The sequence below is a fragment of the Pocillopora damicornis genome, chromosome 1, assembly GCF_964200805.1.
Source record: "Pocillopora damicornis chromosome 1, jaPocDami1.2, whole genome shotgun sequence".
Lineage (NCBI taxonomy): Eukaryota > Metazoa > Cnidaria > Anthozoa > Scleractinia > Pocilloporidae > Pocillopora > Pocillopora damicornis.
The window spans coordinates 16489321-16513388 of NC_142670.1; the positions used below are offsets into that span (position 1 = coordinate 16489321).

At 37.2% G+C, this 24068-nt stretch overlaps 1 long non-coding RNA gene and 1 pseudogene across 2 annotated transcripts; one reads left to right on the top strand and one right to left on the bottom strand.

Moving 5' to 3' along the window:
• Nucleotides 1-1498: 1498 nt before the first annotated feature.
• On the bottom strand, nt 1499-6237 carry LOC149052350 (uncharacterized). Its single transcript, XR_016183294.1, has 4 exons — nt 5768-6237; nt 4432-4493; nt 3396-3487; nt 1499-2903 (listed from the first exon to the last, which is right to left on the bottom strand). It is a non-coding gene; the product is annotated as an uncharacterized LOC149052350 (long non-coding RNA).
• Nucleotides 6238-7496: 1259 nt separating this feature from the next.
• Nucleotides 7497-12289, top strand: LOC149052351 (uncharacterized; annotated as a pseudogene). Its single transcript, XR_016179311.1, has 4 exons — nt 7497-7888; nt 8259-9328; nt 9765-10530; nt 11059-12289. The product of XR_016179311.1 is annotated as an uncharacterized LOC149052351 (transcript).
• Nucleotides 12290-24068: the final 11779 nt, after the last annotated feature.

A 24068-nucleotide genomic window follows, 5' to 3' on the forward strand; every position in this document is an offset into this window, starting at 1 on the left:
AAAAAAAAAAAAAAAGCAGGAAATGGCATTTCCGAAACCCTAGATTTAAAAATGTTCTGCAAGAGCATGCCCCCAGATTTCTTATAAAGGGGTAAGTTTCTAAAGAAACTGTGGTGCTGCGTCGGTGGGAGAGTATAGCAGGTAATTTAGTGTTAACAACTGGGTTGAAAACGTAAATTAGCCACCGTAAAGGGTAAAAAAGCTGACGTTTCGAGCGTTAGCCCTTCGTCAGGGCTAACGCTCGAAACGTCAGCTTTTTTACCCTTTACGGTGGCTAATTTACGTTTTCAACCCAGTTGTTAACACTAAATTACCCAGATTTCTTAGTTTGGACGGCCTTCACCGCTCAATATTATCTCCTCTTGCGTTCACAAAAAAGTTTGACGCTACACCTGGAGGATGTCAACTTCTCGATCGGTATATTTTTACAATGTGATAACTAGGCGAACAATAACGTGCAATAATAACCACCAGCGTAACGTTCAAAAATACAAACGGTTTAACAATTCATCGGCGGTGTGACGGTAGCGGCGAGATTCGTAATTTCGTTCGTCGCCATATACGTGCATTGCATGAGGCTACAGAGTTTGTCGGATGTGATGTGATACATTATTGCGACCATTGATAACGAGACTTGTGAAAATCATAATTCCCCGCGATGGATATTCGATTAGATAAACTAAAAGCAGGGAATTAGACAGGAGTACCGATCGTTACGTTTAGCTTTTCGTAAATACTACGAGTACGTTTCGGTAGCTGGGTATGGCTAATACCAACACTGTGTGAGATAGGGCGTATCGCGGTGCTGAGACCACCCGATACAGACCCGTATTCTTCGAGAACACGGACATATCCGAACGTACCGTGTTCCAAGACATGCGATGTGTCCACCGAGTGTCAGGAACTTTATTCGTTCCAATTCGGACTTAACCCGTCGCATAGAAAATCCGATGTCAGGATACGTCATTGAAACGCGGCGTGTGGAGACCTGGAAATTTCCTTATACTTTCAGATTTGCCGCAAATAATGGCGTACCGTATACGAGCGCGCGGTCAGTCAAATTGTGTCTTTCTTTCGTGTCTTTCTAAAAGTTGTCTTTTCCACCGTGAGAACAGTTTCACTAAGTATTCTTGTCCCGAAATTCTACGGTACCAGACGAATCGATCTGTACTCTAGAACCCGATTTTCCACGGTAATACGAGAATCGCGTAGTATTCAAGAACCCGAAATTCCACGGTACTAGACGAATCGGTCTGTATTCTAGAAGCCGGTTTTCCACGTTACTATGAGAATGGCTTGATATTCAAGAACCCGAAATTTCTCGATACTTGAAGAATAGATTCGTATTCTAGATTTTGATATTCCACGGTACGAGAAATTTCACTCGGCATTCCTGATCCACACTACATACTATCAGGTGTTCTTGGAAAAAGCAACGAATTCTCCCGATAATTCTGCACCCTCTTACTAGTGTATTTTTCTCAGAACCCTTACGCCATAAAACAATAAATTATTTTAATATCTAATAAATAATCCTCAAAATGGCCAATTTACAGAATCTATTTCATCATGTGATGACTAACAACTAAGTCTAACATTATGCACAAAAAGGGGAAAAATTTAGATTGTGTGTAATAATTAAATATACTAAGCTAAAAGTGCTTAATGCTTGACATGGATGAAAGCAACATTTTCAATATTTACATAAATCATTACACCACGACAATAATTTTAGTATGATAAAAAGACATTTTTTCATCAGTCAGATATGAAGACAAGAATAAAAAAAAGAAATGTCTATACTCTAATATTAGAGAGTAATAAAATTTTATCAAAAACAACAATAAATTCTAAGCAAGTCATACCATGTTAACAACTTAGTGAGCCCTGGTTATCGACTGAGCTGGAAAGTGCCTTTTTAAAGCCAATTCTTTAACATAAAAGTTGTTTGAAGAGCACAATAATTCAAGAAGCTTGTTTGAAATCATTCCAATAAAATTAACTGTGGCATATCCAAAACTGTAGCATTCTTTACAAAGGTCTTCAGTACATCTAATATTACTTCAACAATAAATGGAGTTGATCGCTACAAAATTCTATGTTATTTAAGGTTTCTTCCCACAGATTTTTGAACTGTTTGCAATAGCTGGCAGATTATGTTCCAATCAAGATGAGAGAGAGAGAGAAAGTGGCATCATTTGTTAATTTTTCAATTTGTGAAACCAGATAATGCAATATGCAAAAAAAAAAAACATTTCATGAGTTAGGGTTAAAAAGGAACCATTCACCCTAATACCCATAAACCACCTTGCCATTCTGTCAAATGAACTGAATTAAAAACAGAAGGCAAAACATACAAGTTATGTAAATAAAGAACACTTAGGCATTAATTTAGTCCCACAGTGACTGTAGCCGTCTGTTTGGCCTCCTCCGGATTTTGACAGGGCTGGTGTCCAACATATGCAAGGGTTCCCCATCGCTTTCATCACCACTGCAATGTTGTGGGGACGGTGGGGAGGGAGGAATCCTATTTTGAGAAGGAGACCTCTCAGGGCTCTGTCTATTACCGGGAAGGAGTGCCCATGCAGGTGAGGAAGTTGGTAGACTGTGTGTGGATGGCTCTCCTTCTACTCTTGTATTTTGTGGATGTGAGCTTCAGGAGGAAGATGGCTGTTTGTCAATTTTCTCCTGAAGTCTCTTTAAGAGAGGAGATAGCTGTGGACTACGCCACAGTGGCGACCTCACAACCCACACATCCTCTTGACTGCCCTCACCATTCTCCTTGCCACTCATGAAATTTGCATCAATTTATTGCAGAGCAGTCTTCTCTGCTTTATTTCTTCTGTCAGGTGGATTGTCCAGGTATTGTTGTCTTTTTGTTTCATAATATCTTGACACAGCACCTGGTACATAAAAATAGTATTAGGCTAATTGCTTATTATTTATTTATTACCCAAATTCATGAAAAAGTCTTTGATGAGAATCTTGTCCTAACATTGAAAACTACTTTTCTCAAATTTATCCATTTGTTCTCTCAAGTAAATGGCAACCTTACATCAACATTCGATGAGAAAATCAGGTTAGGTCATTTTCAAATTCAACCTATTAAATTGTTTGATATGCATCAAATGTGTCTCTTCGAAGTTAAGTTTCATTCAACAGGAACAATAGGGGTCTTCTACTAAAGGCAGGCACAAGACAGGTTACGCACCTCGAAAAGCTCTGTTTTAGGGTACTCTAGACAACAAACTTTCAGATGAATTAAACAAAAGTTTAAAAAATTTCTTACAAAGTGACCACATTCTGTTGGACCAGAAAAGTAAATTGCATGCACACTCTAGTAGCACATTTATGTATGTACTTTAAAGAGAAAATCATATGAACACATCACTTACACTTGATAGTTGACTTTTCATAGCCATTGTCTTCCTTTTCCAGTTCCTTACAAAGAAATCCTCGAACAGCACTGTTGTGGGCAGTATCAATGCTACAAAGGAATGTTATAGTAGTAATGCTTTGTTAGAAAGGTGCATAAAGATGAACAAAATTAAATATAGGTTTAAGTTAGTGACCAAGCTTGTTTGGAAGGTGATAAAATTTTTGTGTGTTTATGAACTGAGATGGTGAAACAGAGAATTAACTCTGAAGTGTAAATTAAAGTGCTATTGAAACCCATGAATAACCCATTGGGCGTTAGCCCTAATAAAGGGAAACAGGGAACCACACGAGGCAAAGAAAAAATCTTTTGACCTCGGTGGGAATCGAACCCACGACCTCCGGATTAGATCTACCGTTACTCTGCCGACTGAGCTCAAGATCTGTGAAGATGTAAAAAGTAAACAAGGCCAATTGCTCAGCATCTTGACTAAAATAAGATATTCACATGGCCAACAAAGTTTGCTTGTAGGAAAATGCTTTAGGTAAAATCACAGACAAATAAAATCCTGTCTTCCCCATTTGCCAGCCAATCGCAAAAAATCAGGGGACTTTGCAGAGAGCCGGAAACAAATCACTTCAAGTTGTTTTAAATGACAGAAAAGACCACAATACACAAGAACACAGGCTTCTCCATCTCCTTGTGGTTTGCTTGGATCAAAATGGCAGACTATTAAGCATGGTAGAAAATCTTTTTTTGTCTTGTGAAAGTATTACTTTTCAGTCACAAGTAAGCAAAGCTTTAATTTGTCCTGCAAATTTTAATGTGGCTTCTTGTTTTGAAATGTGCCACCCCTCTAAGAGGGACAATCTCTTAACTTTGGTTGTCCTTTGTCCCCACCTAGAAAGGGAAATTAAGCACTTTGACTCCAACATTTGCAAAGTCCCCTCCCTTAACCAAGGTTCCCCCCTCCAGGAGATGGCTGATGATAGGCGCATTTCCAAAACATTCCACAGACGAACTCTTAATATCCCGAGTAGATATCTTTTACTCACCCTTCACTTCCACAAAACTAAAGTTCAACTTCTTGTTTGTTGTACAACAAGTGCACATCACCCTTAAATTCAAACAAAGTTAATTATAAGAACATTAATGTTTCTTATAAGAACAATGTATGTGGAATTAAAGGTGAAAAGTGAAATAAGGGAGTTAAGTTCAAATTCTAATAATATCATGGGTAACAAATTATGCTTACAATTGTGTGGTTTAAAATTTCTAGCCAGAAGACAAGATGTTTTATTTACAAAAACAAACAACTTAGGGACAAATAAAGAAATAAATGTTTAATCATTTGTCTCATGACATAGAGTCAGGCTATCAAAAGTTTGACAGCAATGTTTCCTACTGCTACATTGCTAGTCTTTGTCAGGTAGCAAGTTTGAATGTTTACATGTCACTATATGTAGTACTTTGGTGTTTGTCATTTGTATGTTGTAGTACTCTGTCCTTGGTGAATTTCAATCCTCATCATTATTCCTACTAGCAGATGTTATTCCCTCATAGGTCTGCTTTGTTACTGACCGGCTGTGATGCTTTTTAACTGTAGCCATCCACACTTCAGAAATTTTGATCCCACTCTCTCTATTGATGTTATTAGGGTAAAGTTTTGTGTGGATGGCTTCTTCATCAATAATGAGAGCAGAATTTAAATTCCTTAAGCATGGATGCCCACAATCAAAAAGCATAACAGCTAGTCAGTAAAAAAGCTGACCTACGGGAGAACAACATCTGCTGGTTGGAATTATAATGAGGATCAAAATATCCCAATGATGGAGGGCCAAAATGTACCAATGATAAAACACCAAGGTGCTACATATAGCAACACATAAACATTTGACTTCATCACCTGATGAAGAAGACTAGCAGTGTAGCTGTTGAAACACCCAATCAAACTTTTGATAGCCTGACTCTAAATCATGAGAAAAATGATTAAATGCTCATTTATCTATTTAACCTCAATGAACAATAACATCTTCTTTAACTTAAGGAAATTTTTGTAAATTATTTCAGAAAAAAAACAATCTATACTGAACTATGTGGAGTAACCTTTTTCAGTAGCTTTAAAACTAAATTGCAGAAGTTGATTTTCAGGCACTATTGGCAAATGATGTCTGACATTCTCAAAACTTCAAACACTGGAGCAATCTTTGAGGCCGCCCCACTAGTATTTATTATTCTCGGCTTAGTTTCAAACAAGCCATATGACATGCGGTATTAACATCACAAAGAAGGGAATACTGTCCCACAAGCTTAAAATACTTCCCATACCAGAACCGAAGCTTAAAAGGAAACGCCTATTGCTACAGTGCTGGAACAAAAATTTGCACAAACCTTTAGTTGCTTTGGAACAGGCCCACGGTGGATATTCTCCTTCTCGGTCGACTGAGGTTGGCGATCGAGCTTGTATCGTACAGTCTGTAGTTCGGTCTTCACCTCAGCCACTTCTTTACAAGCGTTTTCCAGTTCCACGCTCAAACTGTCTAGTTTGGTATTTTGCCGCTTTACTATATCCCCCAGTTCTTTGATTGTGTCGAACAACTGTCGAATTTCTCGGTTTGAGACCAGCAGGTTCTCCCGATTTCTTATAGAATCTTCTCGTAAAGGCTCTGGATGGGATGGAACTGCGCTTGATCGGGCGCCGGTTGATGAGCTTGAGCCGAATGGTCGTCGACTCAAAGTGGTACTGGTATTACCACTCTGGAAGAAAGTTGCAGCCACATCGATGTCAAAACTAAACCCGTCCAGCGAAGATTATGTGACGCGTCACTGGTCGAGCGACGCTTCTCTTTCCCTTCTATTTTGGGACCCGTAAGCCAATAATATGCTTCTAGAGCAACCACGTGAGCAAGACTAACCAATAAGCGCTTTCTCAATGAATGTCACGCATTTTGTCGGCACGACTGTCGGCACTTAACTCGGCAGATTAATCGATTGCTCAGAGTTCCTCACCAAGGCAGTATAATAGGTGAAAGTACGGATCAATTGAGGAGGAAATTTTGTGAAAACTTGCGCGGCTAAACTTCAGAATACCCCGCGACTCATTTACATGTGTCGGGAGGCTTTGAAGATCGAGGCATAACACAATAGACGCTATTCTTATTCAATGACATGTAAATAAGTTGCGGGGTATTCTGAAGTTGCTCCTAGGTCGACGATAGTTGAAATTCCTGAAAAGTTTTCTTCAGTCCTCATAGTGTTTTAAGCCCGGGTCGCACAAGATATAATACTCTTGATTATTTGCGATGGATCAAAGTTTAGCCGTTTTGAGAGAAGGAAGAATCTTGTTCTGCGCGGGCTGGACTGAACTGAAAAACCCCTGCGCATGGTAGAGACTCGCGCGTGGGGGAAACTGGGGACGACAACGTTAAACCATAGCAACACGTACGTGAAATGGCGGAATTTTCGAAAAAAAAAATGAACAGCGCCATTTTTTACTCTAGTTAAGACCTAGGTAGAACTTGCGCTTTAAACCTTCGCCAAAGACCGACTGGTAAGAGTGCAAAGACATATCTCCTGAACACAAACCAAAATTTTACAGCAAAGACAAGAGTCAAAGATCTCTGCTGGAACATCTGAAAGCATTACCAACAGTTTTTTAAATAGTAACTATCACCTGTAATATCAATTAAGCGTGGCTCTAACAGGTATTACGGGTTACAGGTTACAGCCCCTAATGACAATGCCACATGCACAGTACTATTACAGCTCTGTCCAGGCTGTCTGTTATGGGTTGTGTTTATGTAATTACATTCAAAACTTTGTTGGGGCAGGGCCAGGATTTTTCTGACTTTTTCCTATGTATCAACATAAGGTCCACCAATCAATTAAATGTACAGCACTTCAGTTCTCTGCGGAAAATGACATTCAGATGAGGAAAAACACAGTCTGTTGCTTTACAGTGTTATATGTAAACAGCTTGATGCAAATTGACCTTTTTAATAATAATAATTTTTCTTTATTTGCTTTTGTTTTACTTTTGACTCTTGGGTACACACATCCGTTTGTGTGTAAAGGTTGTTATTTTATACCCCAGGAAATACACCTGTAGCAATGCTGTTGCATGTTGCTCTGTAAAAGGAGCCTCACTGTATGTCAGCTCATTGATGCTGATCAATCTGACATTCATCTTGTGCTGTTAGTCACTCCTAGAATTGGTGACAAGTTCCACTTTAACCACTGCAAGAAAACAGTGAGCTAAAGTACCTTCTACGAGAATCAGACACTATATGGTGATGTTGCATGTGGATTCTCTAGTGTAAATGTGGAGCTTGAGTTAGACATGGACTCTGATTCAGAAAATGAAGGTGCTCTTCCTTGTTGGGATGATGAAGACAGGCAGTTTCAGAAGGAGATTCTAGTGGTGGTGAAAATGATGTAGATGATGAAATGTTACCAGAGGAGTCCTCTGTGGAAAAACATGAAAGCTCCATGCAATCAGAACAGCAACTCTTGGTTAGTTTATAGAATATTATTGGTTCATACAGCAAACTAATAACCCTCATAAAATGGCTTTTGCTCTTAAATCACTCTTCTTAGGTAGCTTAATCTCTCATAAACCAATAGAAAAATGTTTTCTGGGGATTACTTTTCCAACTTAAGCTAGGTTTTACTGTTTTATCTTAGGTAAAAATTTAGATGAGGCAAGTGCCTCGTCTTGCCTCAGGCTGCCCTGCTTTTATGTGTAAAATTTCTTTTAGTGGAATATTTTGATATTCATTTTATTCACAAGTGATGTAAATACATGCAGAATGATGTACATGTATACTGAACCTTGAGTACTATTTATTGCTATTGTTTCTGATGTACTGTTATTTCATTTCAGGAGGATGATGTAGAGAACAATACGCAGAGCTTTGAGTATTCTCATGAAATGGAAAACAGTGCAAAAAAAATGTGGTAAACAGAAGGAACCAGGAAGTGATTGCACAGAACTGAGGGCTTTGCTTTTATTCTTACTTCTGTGGCAGGCAATGTTCAAAGTTGCAGACAGAGCTATTGTTCTACTCTTAAAGTTTTTCAAGCTGTTCTTATCTGGTATTGGTAAGATGATGCAAGCAGAAGTTCTTATTAACTTTGCCAAGATCATCCCAGAAACATTGTACATGATTCAAAAAAATCTTGGCCTTCAGAAGGACAGTTTTATTAAAAATGCAGTTTGCCTTAAGTGTAAAACTCTCTATAATTTTGATGAATGTGTTTGCCAAAGGCCAAATGGTGAGGTTGTATCAGCAAAATGCAGTCATGTGAGTTATCCACGCCACCCACACCAAGCCCAAAGGAGGCCATGTGGTTCCGTTCTGATGAAAGTTATGAGGTCAAGAGCAGGAAAGACATTCTTGTATCCTAGGCAGGTTTACTGCTTTAAAAAGGTTACTGATTCATTACAAGACCTTATTAACAAGCCAAACTTCATGGAAAACTGTGAAAAGTGGAGAAATTGTTCCACTTAGCTGTCAGACAATGTTCTTGGAGACTGTTTTGAAGGAAGAGTTTGGAAAGAGTTTCAGTATGTGGATGGAGAGCCCTTTCTTGCTATACCAAATAACTTTGCTCTCGTGTTGAACATTGACTGGCTTCAGCCCACTCTTCATGGTTCAAAATCCATTTGTGTCATTTACATGATTGTAATGAACCTTCCAAAAAAGGAACGCTTCAAACCTGAAAATCTTATTGTTGTTGGAATAATTCCTGGGCCAAAGGATCCTAAGCATTATATCAATTCCTTCCTGCAGCCATTAGTAGATGACCTTATTGACTTGTGGGATGGAGTTATCTTAGACACAAACATTTCTGGAACTGGGGAGATGTTCTGAGCTGCTATCTTAGCTTTGTCAAGTGATATACCAGCAACTTCGAAATGTGGAGGTTTTATTGGCCATACTGCAAAGAAAGGTGAGTGCTCAAAGATGCACTATAACTAGAGTGTTTTATACAATTTTAATAATAACTCCTTGGTTATTTATTTTTTTTTTTGTATTTGTGTATGTATATCTACCAACTCACATGTCTTGGGAATCAAGACGTGACATCAATCACCTAGCAGAAAAGTTTGAGCTAATACATCCTCTGACTTTTAGAAGGGAAGTGCTAGAGACGAGGTTGTGTTTTCATGTGTTAGGAAGTTTGGAATTGTTTGGGTGTGCTTTCGAAGTCTTTGGATTATCTCCAGATATGATCAGGTTCTCTATCAAAAATCCTGGCACTTATAGGATAAAAATCTCGCACCCTTGGCTCAAAAAAGGTTGGCAGGTATATATTTGTTGTGTGTGTAAATGCATGCTTGTTGCCCTGGCATCATTGTTTATATGGTGTTTTACTATATTTTCAGGATGCAGCAAATGCTTTAAAAAATTTCCAAGAGCATCATTTGGTGATAAACCTGATTTCTCAGGATTTGATAGAGAAAGCTGGGAACAGCAATATAATGAAGACCATCGAGCATCTGGAGAGAAAATTTGCCAAGCTAAAACACCAAGTGATGCCCAGAAATTTGCCTCTTCAAGTGGAGCACATTACTCTGTCCTGTTCCAGCTTCCATACTATGATGTTATAAGATTTGCACTGATTGATCCCATGCATAACTTGCCTCTTGGGAGTGCCAAACATGTTCTTAAGACTTGGACTGAAATGGGAATTCTGAGTGAATCTGACTTGAAGAGAGTACAGAAACATGTCAATCTTGTTACGCCACCATCTGAAATTGGGTGCATCCAAAGCAAAATTTCTGAAGGATTTAAGGGATTCACTGGTGACAAGTGGAAGAACAGGGTATGTATTTACTCCTTTTTTGCTTTAAAGGGAGTAATACCCAGTGGACATTATGGAATGTGGACAGCATTTGTACATGCCTGTCAACTGCTTTGCAGAAAAGTTATCACCAAGGAGGAGTGTATAGAAGCTGACCACAAGCTGATGCAATTTTGTGTAATGTTTAGAAGCCCTTTGCGGGAAGAAGTGCACACCAAACATGCATCTTCATGGCCATTTTAAGGATTGCATACTTGATTATGGACCTGTTTTCTCTTTTTGGTGCTTCTCATTTGAGAGATACAATGGAATTATGGGAGATTACCATACAAACAATGTTAATATTGGTAGGTATTTAACTCTTCTCTAATAAATTTCAAAAAATGAAAATTAATTCTTTCAAACTGGTCTTCCCTTTCTTGACATTTTGATAGAATGCAATCATGCCATATTCTTTGAAATAAAAAAAAATTATGGGAACACTCAAATCTCCTTATTCAAACATATATGTAAATGTATACATGTTAAGTAAATATAAAAGTTTAAAGCAGACGGGTCATTAGGTCTGTGGCAACAAAGCATTTATACAGTGTAGTAGCAAAACTCATTAGCTTTTGACCTGACCTGAATGACCAACCAACCAAACGACTGACTGTCAAATTCAAAACAAATAATAATAGGTCCACAAAAGTATCACATAATTTTTTATTATTATCAAAATTTTATGCTGGACTTTAATTTTAACCTTGCACCTGCCAGAGGTCTAATACCTTGTTTGTGGCATGTTGCTTTGTGTAAGCCTTTGCATAATGCCTAGATGTATCAGAATACATTATGAACCATATGTTAACTGGTTTTCAATTTATTCTCCCCAGGAGTTCAAATTATATTTCCAGGAGGCATGGAAGAGTTCCAGCAACTTATGGATTGTGAAGGCAAGCAAAAGGGAACTTTACTAGAAGCAAGTGTCCATGTCCAGCAATTCTGCAACATGGCTGAATCTGAAACTGGCAGTCCAGTTAATGTTAACCTTAGTAAAACTGAGACTCAAGTACCACTACCACCAATCAAAAGGTGATGCAATTGAAAGTGATGATGTGAGGAGACTACAGAAGACTTACAAGACCATGTATGCTGGTGGTAGAATCATCCATGTTTCCAGCTTCTGTGATAAGTTCAAGCACCTTTTATACAAAGGATACCGTTGTGCAGCAGACTCAGCTTGTAACCAACAGCCTTCAACAGTTATCACACAGTGGTTTGATGACTCTAGTAGACCTGCTTTCATCAGGGACTTTCTGCAACATGATGTGGTCATCAAAATGGAGAATGGAAAATCTCAAAAGATCACCCACCTTCTAGCATTAGTTGAATGGTATGCTAGGCATCCTCAGTGTAACAGGTGTTTAAAACCTGTAGAGATTTGGCCAAATCATTTCGAGTCAGTTATTCCAGAACATGCCTTTTATGTGCCAGTGGGAAGATTCCAGTCTAGCTGTGTCTGTTAAATATCAAGTTCCACTTCTGCACCCTCAGCAAGAAAAAGTTCATGAAAGTATTTACCATTACCAAACTCAGCTAGAGTCTAGCATTATGGAGCTTTAATTTATGGAAAGGAAAACAGATTGCAGAAAGTGCATTTGGTGTCGGTACTTTCTCATTGAACATCTGCACATGATTGAATCCAAAACTGAGTCTCAAGATACATTTTCATTTCTAGATATTTACATTCTGAAACATCCTAAGTTGGATCATGATAAGCTGAATTAGTTGACAACAGTAATTATTTTGGTTAGAGACTGAAATAAATCAGTGATCACATAATATGACATGTTAGATTAATAACAATATTGTATTTAGATTTTTATGTACTGTCACAATTCCATCAATTTGCAATTAATTTCATTTGATTATGCTATTGCCAAAATTGGTTTGCACAAGTAGTTATTTTATATAGCAATAGGTACCAAATGTATCGCGTGATCCTGTACAACAGTTAGTGTTTAAGAAGTTATAGTATGACCTCTCATGAAATAGCTGTAGTTATTTATTTTTGCGCCATAAAATATTGAACCTTTAGTACGGTTCTTTAAGAGAAACTCAAAATATTGCTGTCAGTGTTTCATCTCATTTTTTATCAGTTTTTAAATGTTACATGTATTACAATCCAGTGGCTGACTGTTGGCCAAATTGCAATTTTATGCAGCTACAATAACAACAACAACAACAAATTTATCGAAGTATTCCTAACAATACATGGCATTACCTATTAGTTGAGCTAAAGAAAATACAATAATGCTCGAATCATTTTACAAAAGAAGTTCCCAGACATTGATATGCCGTGAAGGATAAGATTGCCATCAGCAAAGCAACTGTTGCAAATTATTTCCAACTTTAATGTTCAAAACGTTAAAAAATGGAAAGACTGAAAAAAAACCTAATAAGATTAGAATTATCAAATCGGATCGACTGGCACAAAGTTTCCCTTTACATGAAATTACCGTAGTTTTAAAAACAGAAGCTATACTTAAGTCTAGTTTTAACACTGAATGCGAACGCGCAACAGTATAGGCACGTAAAGGTACCCCGCCCTAAGCGATAGGTAAAGGTGCGAGAACACACTGAAAAAAATACATTCACGCGAACGCGATAAGCCAGGATAAGCAAAGGAAGGTGAGGATGCATGTGCGTAAATTGATGATCTCCATAATGTAAACTTTTTAAAAAACCTTGGTACTTGAGAATGAAAAAGGGCTTTGAGACCCACGACTAACGACACGAATTACCGAAGGATAATGAACTCCACGCCTTTTTAACTATAAAACTCTGAAGGGACAAAAGAGCACAAGCGTTTGTGGTTTCCAAGTAACGTGCTAAGACAAAGGTACACAAAATATATTCATTCTACGACAAACTATATCCGTGCGGTTAAGTATCAGACCCTTGATATTCTTTGGCGATTAACGTACACAGGGCATGACTTGTCATGACACGCCGTGTCACGGGTGTCAGGAACATGACACTCTCCGACACGCCACGTTTCCCGACACGTCGCATTCCGATCTGCGACTCGTCGGGTATCGTGAAATATCACGGCTCCAAAAATTCCACGAAATTATTCATTTCGCGCAGTGCAAGGGGAAAAACGTATTTCAGCTTCGCAAATCATTGAGGGTTGGGTAAACCACGACACTTTGCCAATCTCAAGACTGTATATTATTTATTATCAGACAAGTTTTGTGCCTTTTCGGTCCTGGATTTGCCTTGGAATTTAACCAAGGGTTTTGCTTCCTTTTTTCAAGTTTCATGTTTAGGCTTGTTTAAGTTATAAACTTAAGTTTGTGGAAATAAACACCAAAGTAAATTAGTTCACAACGGGATTAGAGAAAGTTTTTGTTAAAAAAGTTTTTGTTTGAGGTCACTTTCATATTCTGTTTTATATCATAGCGTTTACTTTTCTTTCCATTTCGAATTCTTGTGTAACCATTTTAAATTAATTTAAACGATGCATTTTCCAAGTGACTTTTCCTAATCCAAGTGTTAACGCTTTTAAAAAAAGAAAACAAGAAAGAAGGCAAAACATCTCTGAAATTTGGAAAAGAATTGTCGATGAGAACATTTCCCTCTTGCCTACTATGGTTTCTTTTGTCCAATTATTTTTAGAGCTACTGTAATTTAGAGTATTTTGTATCAATTTCAAGTCTAATTCACTCATGGTATATTATTGTTTCACAGAATGACGCTAGCTCACTCTGAAGGTCTCGTTCCACTATCGACCTTAGATTAAAAAAAAAAAAAAAAAAAAAAGAATTCTGATAGTTCTCAGAATTCATGAGAGGTATATACTGACACAGTAGAGAAAGCTGAAGGGGCGCTCTGATTAGCTTGTCAAACTCCGAATATTCTCAGTTTTTCACCGCTGGGAGATTTGCGCGGGACTTGCACCCGAAAGCGTTGTAATCGTTGCAGGAATAATTCAGTTTAAATAGTTAGTTTTTAATTCACTGTGTTAGTATACACCAAAACAACAACTCGCATCAGCATCATTGGTAAATATCATCAGCGGTTTGATAAATATCAACCACTACCTACTTCCACTTCGCTGAATAGTTGTTAGCTATCAAGAATTTTTTAAAGAGGAACAGATTTAAACTCGAGCAAGTGGTACACCAACCAATTTTTTACGATGTAATTGTTCTTCCTTTTCCTTATCCTTTTTTTTTTCTTTTGTGAATTAAAGCGCATGCAAAACATCCCGCATGGTATCACGGAATTTCTGAGTGAAATAATTCTGAGCCAAAGTAAACTGAACGCTAGATATGAGATTTGTAAATCTTTTCGAGATCGCTTAGAAGGTCCTCATCAACATAGTTTGGAATGTATGGGTTGTCTCGACTGCAAGTCATTTAATTATTTGGGAACCGTGACCGGCAGTAAACTCTTGCAATTTCCAAATGTCTACAAAGATTGAAGTTTTCTAACGATATCTTTTTTTTAAGTTTTAAATTCAGTTTTACTGAGTTTTCAGTTTTTCAGTTTTTTTAGTTTTATCTAAATGACAAGTAAAAAAAACCCTTCGAATGTACATATGTACTCAAGATTTACGGCAATTCCATTTGCGGTCCGCGATTTCAATTTTTGCCAAGTTTAAGTATTCTAAACACTTTTGTAAATTTAAACGACGACTCCGTGCAATGTTAATCCAAGCTGAGACAACTTAAACAAATTTTGTTAAAGGAAAATAGTGTACCGCGAGTAAACAAAACAGTTGGACGACGTTTGAATCAGTACAAACGAAACACGGCTCGATGTTGTTGTCTTACGATTTCTCCGACTTCAGCCTTGGTGTGGTCTAGTAACGTTATTAAAGAATTAAAAGTTAAGTCCCAACGATGAAAATAAACTTCACCGGTTAAAATCCTACATCTGAATTTATTTTTCATCATAAAAAAGCTCCACAAGACATTTAAACTGATTTCTTCAAAATCCTTTATGCACAGACTATTATGAAGTATTCTTCAGTAGAATGTCACTGTTTACAGATTGTTTTCGCGTTCTCTCAACATCCCAAGTGGTTTACATACGAAGGCAAAGCGATGCTTAGCTATCCTGGATTAACGCACGCGAGATTTTCGCTTGTGATCGTTGCAAGGTAATAGGAGTTATAATAATCTCTTTGTGCTATATTATCTCACTTTTTTCGTATATACCACGAGTGCGTTTTGGTAGTGGGGTAAGGCTAGAACCAAAGGAAAGATTAAACATGTTCTAGCTTCGCAAATCATTGAAGGTTGGGCAAACCACGGTCTTTTGTCGCGCTCAAGACCATAAATTCCTTATTTTCAGACAGATTTTGTGCCTTTCGGTCCTGGATTTGCATTGAATTTTATTAAGAGGATTTGTTTCCTTTCTTCACGTTTCACGTGAAAGGCTTGTGTAACCAACTTTATTTTGTTGGGGAAACTCGCCAGTGCAATGTCGTTCACGACGGATTCAGAAAAAAGTTTTTGCTAAAAGTTTTTGTATGAGGCTACTTTCATATTCTATTCTATATTACATCTTACACTTTTCTGTACATAAAACTTTCTTTACTTTTATGACCTCAGAATCTCTCTCTGTGAGCTATGTTATTGCAATCGCCGCGCGCTGGACAAAATCTGTGAAATTTACACTTTCGATCGCTGTCCACACGGGTGTACTGGCCAAAAATCATTTTTGGCTTGTGGCGACGCGAAAAAAGAGAATTGGAGAACAACTGAAAGGGAAGTCGAGAGGACCGCTCTTAGTGAGAGCGGCACTTAATGCAGCTTTTTCAAGATATAACTGATAATGTGCGATATCACCCATGCATTCAAATGTCTGATTTGAAGGTTGGACTACATGCGTTCCTCTTACACCAATATTGAGAACTTACTGCAAACTTACAGCCTGTACAGTCGGGTATTATTGCTGGAAAAGCCTGATGGAAAATTCTTCTACTGGTTGTTGTTAACCGCCCATCAAAAATAAATTAATGTATTTTCATTTGCAAAGTTCAGTGAATAAGAGCTCTCGAAGAAAAGTTGTTACTTCTTTTCCCATGTTCTGATATCAGGGCCTAAAATATACACCTTATTATTATTACAAGATTTTTCGTACATGGAGTTGTCACAACGGAGTATTAAAAAAAGTTTTGTATTAAATAATACTTCTTTCATGTTTATTGTATGCTATATTTACGCGATTTGTTTTAAACAACTTTTTTCATATATAGATATATATAAGGTTATGTAACCAGAAAATCTCAACAAAACTATTTCTGGTTCAATACACCTTTTTCAAGTGTTAAATATTCCTGCCACTCCACGCAACAAAGTAAATCATTAAAAAAGAAGAAACAAGGCAAAAAACTTCTTATTACACTGTAACTGAAATGTTGAAAACACAAATTGTCAATCAGAGTATTTCGCTTTGCCCTACTATTGTCTCTTCAGTGCAATTATTTTTTAGGGCCACTGTAATTTAGAGTATTTTAAGGGCTTGGCATCAGGTTACAAAAATAAATAACGCATTCAAATACACATTTTATAATCTTCAGGCCAATAGCTTTCCAGTGATGTATAGTCTGCTATGGTTCTGATGAAAACCATAGCTGTTACAAATGATGCAAACATTTAATTTTTTTAGGTAAAACCCCGCCTTAAGTCTCATTCATGCATGTAAAGCATTGTTTCAAAAATAAATAAATTAAGGTCACTCTGCAGGTTTAAGAGTGCCCTTCTCGTTCAAATGTCGACCGTACCTTTTCAAACGACAACAATTCAGATAGTTTTCAGAATTTGTGAAAGGTATCTACTGACACAGTGGAAAACGCTGAAGGGGCGCTGTGATAAGCTACTCAAACTCCGACTATCCGAAGCTTTTTACCGCCAAGACATTTGCGTGGGATTTGCGCTTAAATGCTCTACAATCGTTGTAGGAATAAATGAGTCTCAGCAATATTTTAATGCTATATTATCTCACTGTTTTAGTATACACCAAAGCAAATTTGCAACTGCAGGTCATTTAGTTATTTGAGAGCCGTGACCAGCAGTCAACCTCTTGCAATTTCTAATTAAGTGTCAACATCCATCGCTCTGAACTCTGAGACCGACTTGAATCGTCGCCGATTCTTATATAAGCGTAATCTCTAGAGTCCTGATTTATCCGTAGAAATGAAAATTTCGGCAAGAGAAGGAGTTTCTTCCATAAAATGTTGTCTCCGGCACATACTTAAGCAGCCATTTCGGATTCTTCTATACTCATTTCAAACTACGTGACCACACAGCAGGTTTATTGCTAGGACTGCTCATTTTATAGGGAAACGAAGAGTGGCACATAGTGTTCAGCAGAGGTCAAAGCAAGGGAGAGGCGGGGCTAAGTGTACAGTGCATTAGAATTAGAGGGAAGAGGACATTTGGATAAAACATTACTTAACTGTTCGGTAGATTTGGATTTAATGCCTATTCTGCATAAATAAACAGGGTATAAACTTACAGGTACCCCAGCAGGGTGTTTTTCCTAAAAATGTCTGATGGTACTTCCTTGATCTGGTTGTTGTTGAACTTCCTAACAAAATATAATTTAAAGGTGGTGTTTAGTACGTTGTACCAATCAATGAAGGTCAGGAAACACAAGTAATGCCTACAAACAGACTTTTAGTGTCAATATGGTGATGCTTACTTTTTAATTTTTCATATTAGAGTCTGAGGTAAGAAAACATGCTATACTATATAACAAAATGACTCTGAGGGTTTTAATTCGAAGCATTGAAAACAATTGTACACTTCAAAATTCCTCTCTATTCCCTCCCTCTCCTCCAATCACCAATTGTTATGATACATAAGGCATTATGATACATAAGGCTTTACGACACAAACTGACATGTATTGTAGACCACGTCATAGGCCAGGCGATATTTATTTGTTTTAGGGTGGGGGGTAGGGTAGGTAGAGATACCAAAAGAAGTTTAAAAGGGAAAATATTGAACTAAGAATACAGAATGTCTGGAATAGACAGACTTTGGCAGAGAAGTATAGGGAAAATTTTCTGTATTACGACTGGTTGACACGTGCCCCATGTCTGAGTTTCCATACGGGAAACTTAGTTTTTGAACATGCGCAGAGGTGGCCTCTTCGAAATTGAGGTGCCACAAGCCCACTGAGTTAAGACCTTTATCTATCAGGTTATCAATTTTTACTTAAGTTTTGGTCTTAGTGGAGGCGGACAGGGAGGACTAGGGGGAGGGAGCCCGGGGGAACAGGGAGCGGGACAGACATCTATCTGAGGGCGTGAAGCAGGAGCAGAAATTACAAAACACTGGTTTTTTTGTTTTTAATTACGTATAATCCAGTTTAAAGGCGAGTACCCATTTAACTTCCATCGCGGGGTTAACGATACTTTTATGAGCGACAAAGCTTAAATTTACTCTGAGGCTGATATAACAGCATTAATAGAGATAAAGTTGGATACCCATTTGGTTACGCTATAGGTCATGAACGAGGTGACATAAAACAAGCACACGTTTGTCAGTGTCTCGCGAGCTGTAGCAGGCGAAATTCTTCAGCACACAAAGTGGATTGGGTACAATAACGTCAGAAGTTACCAGTCTCATTATTTTTCGTTGTGGCAATGAAAACTCAGTCCATGAAAGACCTCATTCTGCAAATGCCTTTTGCGAAAGTCATAGAATTACATAACCCCGTGATACCGGTGTACAAATGTACGTACTACTTTCCGCAGCCAGCCGTAAACTTGTATCTTACTGATAATACTAGAGGTGGGGAAACTAAACCACCAACAAGTGCATTTCCCTTCCTATTTATTTACCCAAAGTTTCCTGCGAAAAGCGCAGGAAATGGCACTCCGAGAACCTAGAGTTAAACATTTTCTGTAAGACCATGCCCCCTGACCACTGCCTTTAAACGGTCTGCTCCGCTCGATTCTACCTTCTCGTACGTTCCCCTTAAAAATCTCACGCTACACCCGGAAGATGTCAACTTCTCGAAGAAATTGGAATAATTTAACGACGTAATAACTAGGCGAACAATAACGTACAATTATACCCACCAGCGCTCAAAAATACAAATGTATTAACAATTCATCGGCGGTGTCACGGTACCGCCATAATTCGTAATTTCGTTCTTTGGTCTATACGCGCATTCCTTGAGGTCATAAGGTTTATCAGATGTGATATATTATTACGACCCTATTAAAGCCACTGTCACGATAACAACAAGGTTTTTGAATATCATAATTCCCCCGCGATGGATAATTAATTAGGTAAACTAAAACCAGGGAATAAGACAGGAGTACCGAACGTTAAGTTTGGCTTTCGTATTTTATTTCTAAATGGCATAATACGTTTTGCCGCAGTTTGCAAGTTAAACCCAGGTTTTAGATACTTTTACATTTAGTTTTCGCGTCTTTATGACTTTTGTTACCTTTGTTGGTCAACATTTATGGCAATTCCATTTGCTGTCCACGATTTCAACCTTCACTTGATAGTTTTTGGCAAGTTCAAGCACTCTAAACACTTTCTGTAACAATTTAACGACGACTCCATGGAAGCACGTCATTGTTTAAAAAAGGTTTCGCGTTCTCTCAACATCGCGAGTAGTTATACACGACGGTAAACCGATAAAAAAGTAAGCTTCATTGCTTAGCTATCCCGGAGCAACGTACGTGAGATTTATACTTGTAACAGTTGCAGGCTAATAGGAGTTAAAATTAACTCTTTGTGCTATATCATCTCACTGTTTTCGTACATACTACAAGTACGTTCCGGTAATAGGGTATGGCGAAAACCTAGAAAAAAACACTTGTTCCAACTTCGCAAATCATTGAAGGTTAGGAAAACCATGACCCTTTGTCACGCACAATTTTATATATTTTCAGACATGTTTCTGCCATTTCGGTACTGGATTTGCTTTTGATTTTAACCAAAGACTTTGTTTCCTTATTTTCAGGTTTCGCGATGAGAAATTGACAAGATCGAATGTTAGAAATGTACAAGATTCAAACGTGAATGTAGATAAAGTTGAGTTAAAGTAAAAGCTGTTTGACGCGAAACGTCGCAAGAGATTCCAAGCTTAAGGGAAAACATGACGCCTTGATAGTTTAAAAACTTTTTTTGGGATGATAATTTTTGTTTTTAAGATTGTGTTTACGAGAGCACAGGGCAGTCGTGCTTCATGCCATCTCACCAATTTCAATGAAACTTTGCCAGTTTAAAGGGTCTAACCCAAAACTAAAAAAGACAGAGTGGTTTCTGTTTTGGTTTTTTCCGGGGAGATATAGAATATATGAAGCGAGAGAATCGCATATTATTACACCCTTAGTTAATGTGTGACGCAAGTATCAGTCAATTTGGTCGACGTCTTGTCAATCAACAGTGGCAAATAAACGACTGCGTTTTTAGACTTTTCGATTCATCCAAATATTTGACCACTTTGAGGTCAAATATCTCCCCTTGCCAGAAAGGTGTAACACTAATCTTAATTACCCTTTATAATCCATCATCTTATCTCTGAAAACCATCAAAAAAATATTTGGGAACTACCGAATTTTTCTCTTGGATGCCCTTTAAGATCTGCGACTGTGACAAGTTTCTCTCAACTAAGCCTGTCACGCAATTCTGGCTCTAGCCGTTCACTTGACCAAATGAACCTACATTATTTAGCTCTTCATACAAGATGATTGATCAAAGAAAGCTTAAAATTTTGAAAAACTTTCGAGATTTTTCGTAAGAATGGAAAATTTCACATTTATAGAGATACATGTAAGCGAAAAATCGATAGGAAAATCGTAGCGTTTTTTTCTTTTGTCGTTTATTACTTTGGAGATTTGCTAAAATCAGCAACTAGGGCTCTTGTACAGAACAAAATATTCATTAGTCTGTAGTTTGATTGTTTATTTTCATTATTGCACAGTTCACAATAAGGAAACTGTAAGAGGAGAGGATACTTTAAAGTCACATGTCGCGTGCTTGTTGACGGCCAAGTTCATGTGTGTAACAGCTTTGTTTTTTTAGACCGCGGATGACGGGAAAATCGGCCCCCTCATTTGAAAGGAAATATCAGTAGCCCCATAAAATTCATTAACTGCGCCATGTTTCTAGAAAATAAGACTGGAAAATGTTTTTCCACTTTCCACCATCAAAAAATTCCACGCAGAAATAGTATTTGTAACGTGACTGCTTGATCTTTCATAAGTGGCAAAAATTGTTTCTTTGTTTTCTTTTTTTACAAGAAAACACTTCTAGAAAGTTCTTAATCTTTCTGTTATCTTATTTGCCTGTTTTTTACTGCAAATATCGTCTGAATTTGTTATCATTTTCGCTGATTGTCTTGGCCTTTCCTGCGTGCACCTGCGAGCTAGTTGGTATACAGCACTCTTTCGGGTTTTTTTGCGTGGTGTCCGGCCAAGGTGTGTAGGTCTGGCTCGAAAGATAGCTGCACACTGCCACTGGACGAAAAAATGGATTTACTAGTGTTTGTCAAGGTGTGCAAATGTGGTGCAAATTTGGGGCTCTAAATTTGAACTGAATTTGCACCAGCTGTAAACTGAAGGTAAACTCAAGTATTTGTACCTGACAAAACTGCCTGCAAATGTGATGTAAATACTATATTTGCTTAACATTTACCTTACATTTGCTACCAAGGTAAACCTGGAGCTTTAACACATAGTTGTCAAGCATTTGCCTCCGGTGCAAAAGTGACATATTTACTATTAATGCAATTACAAGTAAACATTATGCAAAACAGTTTGTTTGCAGCATTTTTCAACCATATTTACTTGCAATAGAAATAAGTACCTTTGCACTTAATACACTCTAATTTGCCAATTGAGCAAAGCTGTTCATTTGCTATAAATTTGCTCTGATGTCAAACAAACAAAAATAAAACCCCTACTGAGTGGCCATTTGCCAGTTCCCTAAGGGTGGCTGATTAACTGGGTTTGACTGAATTCAGAATAAAATTTTATATAGATGAAATTGGAAGTAAATGAGATTGATCTATTTACCTTTGCTAGAAATCTGAGGGAAGTAACAATTCAGGCCACAGGCCTGTCAATCATCCACTTAGAGGCTGATGACAAGATTCAGGCTGGCCTGCCCATATAATGTGATCTTAGAAAACAGTCAACTCAGCTCATGTAATCCACTCCTTATTAAAAAAAAACTAATAGAACAAACAAAAGTGGCAGGCCTCTGCCTACCACAGATATAACATTTTATTGTCTTCATAAACACTGCAAACATATATTGCATGTGGAAATTATTATTATTTTAGCTGTTATCACACAAAACTTACAAATTATTTTGATTGGGCTGAACAAATTGTCTACAATATAAATCATGTTTTATATAGATCATGTCTTCAAAAATCAAGTCACAATAATTCCTAAGAAACTCTCATATACAATTAAACTAAATAAATAACTTTACAAATCAAATACCTTGGTATATAATTAAAGAATGGGTAGAAGAAAGACTTCTGTCACTTGAATGCACTGAGTTACAAGATGTGCCATTTGATGACCCTTACAAATTTTCACCATTCAGATTCAGAAGCATACAGTTTCAACAGGATCACCTGAGAAAGAAATTTCTTGAAGAAAGTGATATAAGATCAAAATATTTATCATGCATGTCCTGATGTAACTGCAAAGTGTCTTCATCTGTGCTTTATAGGATAGCACCAAAATCTCAATTTATACTATAGATTTACTAAAAGTAAATGTAAATGCAATATCAAAACTGAGTGAACCAAGTTTTATCCAATTACCAATATCCGGATACCCAAGTAATAACTACTGACTCACTGAGTTTGGCCATTTGTTCACTGTTCTTATGTTAGACATGTATCTAGAATGTAGTATTGATATGAATATTGCAATCAACAATCCATCACTGAGGTGAAAAAAAAGCGTGTCAAAACAAGTTTTAGAAACTTTAGAGTGTTCTTTGCTTAAATGGTGGTTTCCTTACAACAAGGCAAATACTGGAGCATCTTGTGGTTTTCAGGAATATCATTTGTAAAATATTTAGTTGAGGTTTAGGCACTTATGCTTTAAATGTGTGGCAGAAATTTTCATAAAGCTCATTTGGTTTCTTTTTTGTTACTGTTCAGTGTAGCTTTCAAACATTTTTATCCGCTTTTCAATTTTTTTAGAACTTGTAGAAAGTAATTTAGAAAATATCAGAGAATGCCATCATAGTTATTGTTACAGTTAAAAATTTAAATGATAAAAATAATGTGGTATGATAGCATGCATAAATACTCAATTTGCTTTCTTACATACAGCTTGGAGTAAATATTGGAAAAAAATTAATATATGCATAAGTGAATCATCCAAGAATTTTCAAACAAACAATACTCTACTGTTAATGTGCTTAACAGTGTAGCAGTCAAATTTATGTATGACAGTTTTTATTACCAAATTGAAAAATGATATAAATAAAATATCTTAAAACGTTATTGGTAGCTATATGTCAGTACTCAAACCTACTTTAAAGATCAATGCTGTTTATATCAGAAGTTATAAGTCAAGTTATGTTTTTGTGGTCCAATTGAACAAAGACAAATAAACTTTTTAAAAAGTAATTGACTGGTTAGTTCTAAAACCTAATATATAGATCTATACTATTTATAACAGTGGTTCTAAATATTCTGTTAACCCCAGTAAGCTGAAGTTGACACTCCCTTATAAGCAAAGTTAGATGTTTCAGCAGCAAACTTATTCGGTACTGAGAATTTGATCATGTTTGCTATACAGAGCGAAGTTGGTCCATGCTTTTTTGGTCAAGAGTTTGCTCACATTTACCATACCAAGCAAACTGGGTCAAACTTTTGATTTTGTCAAC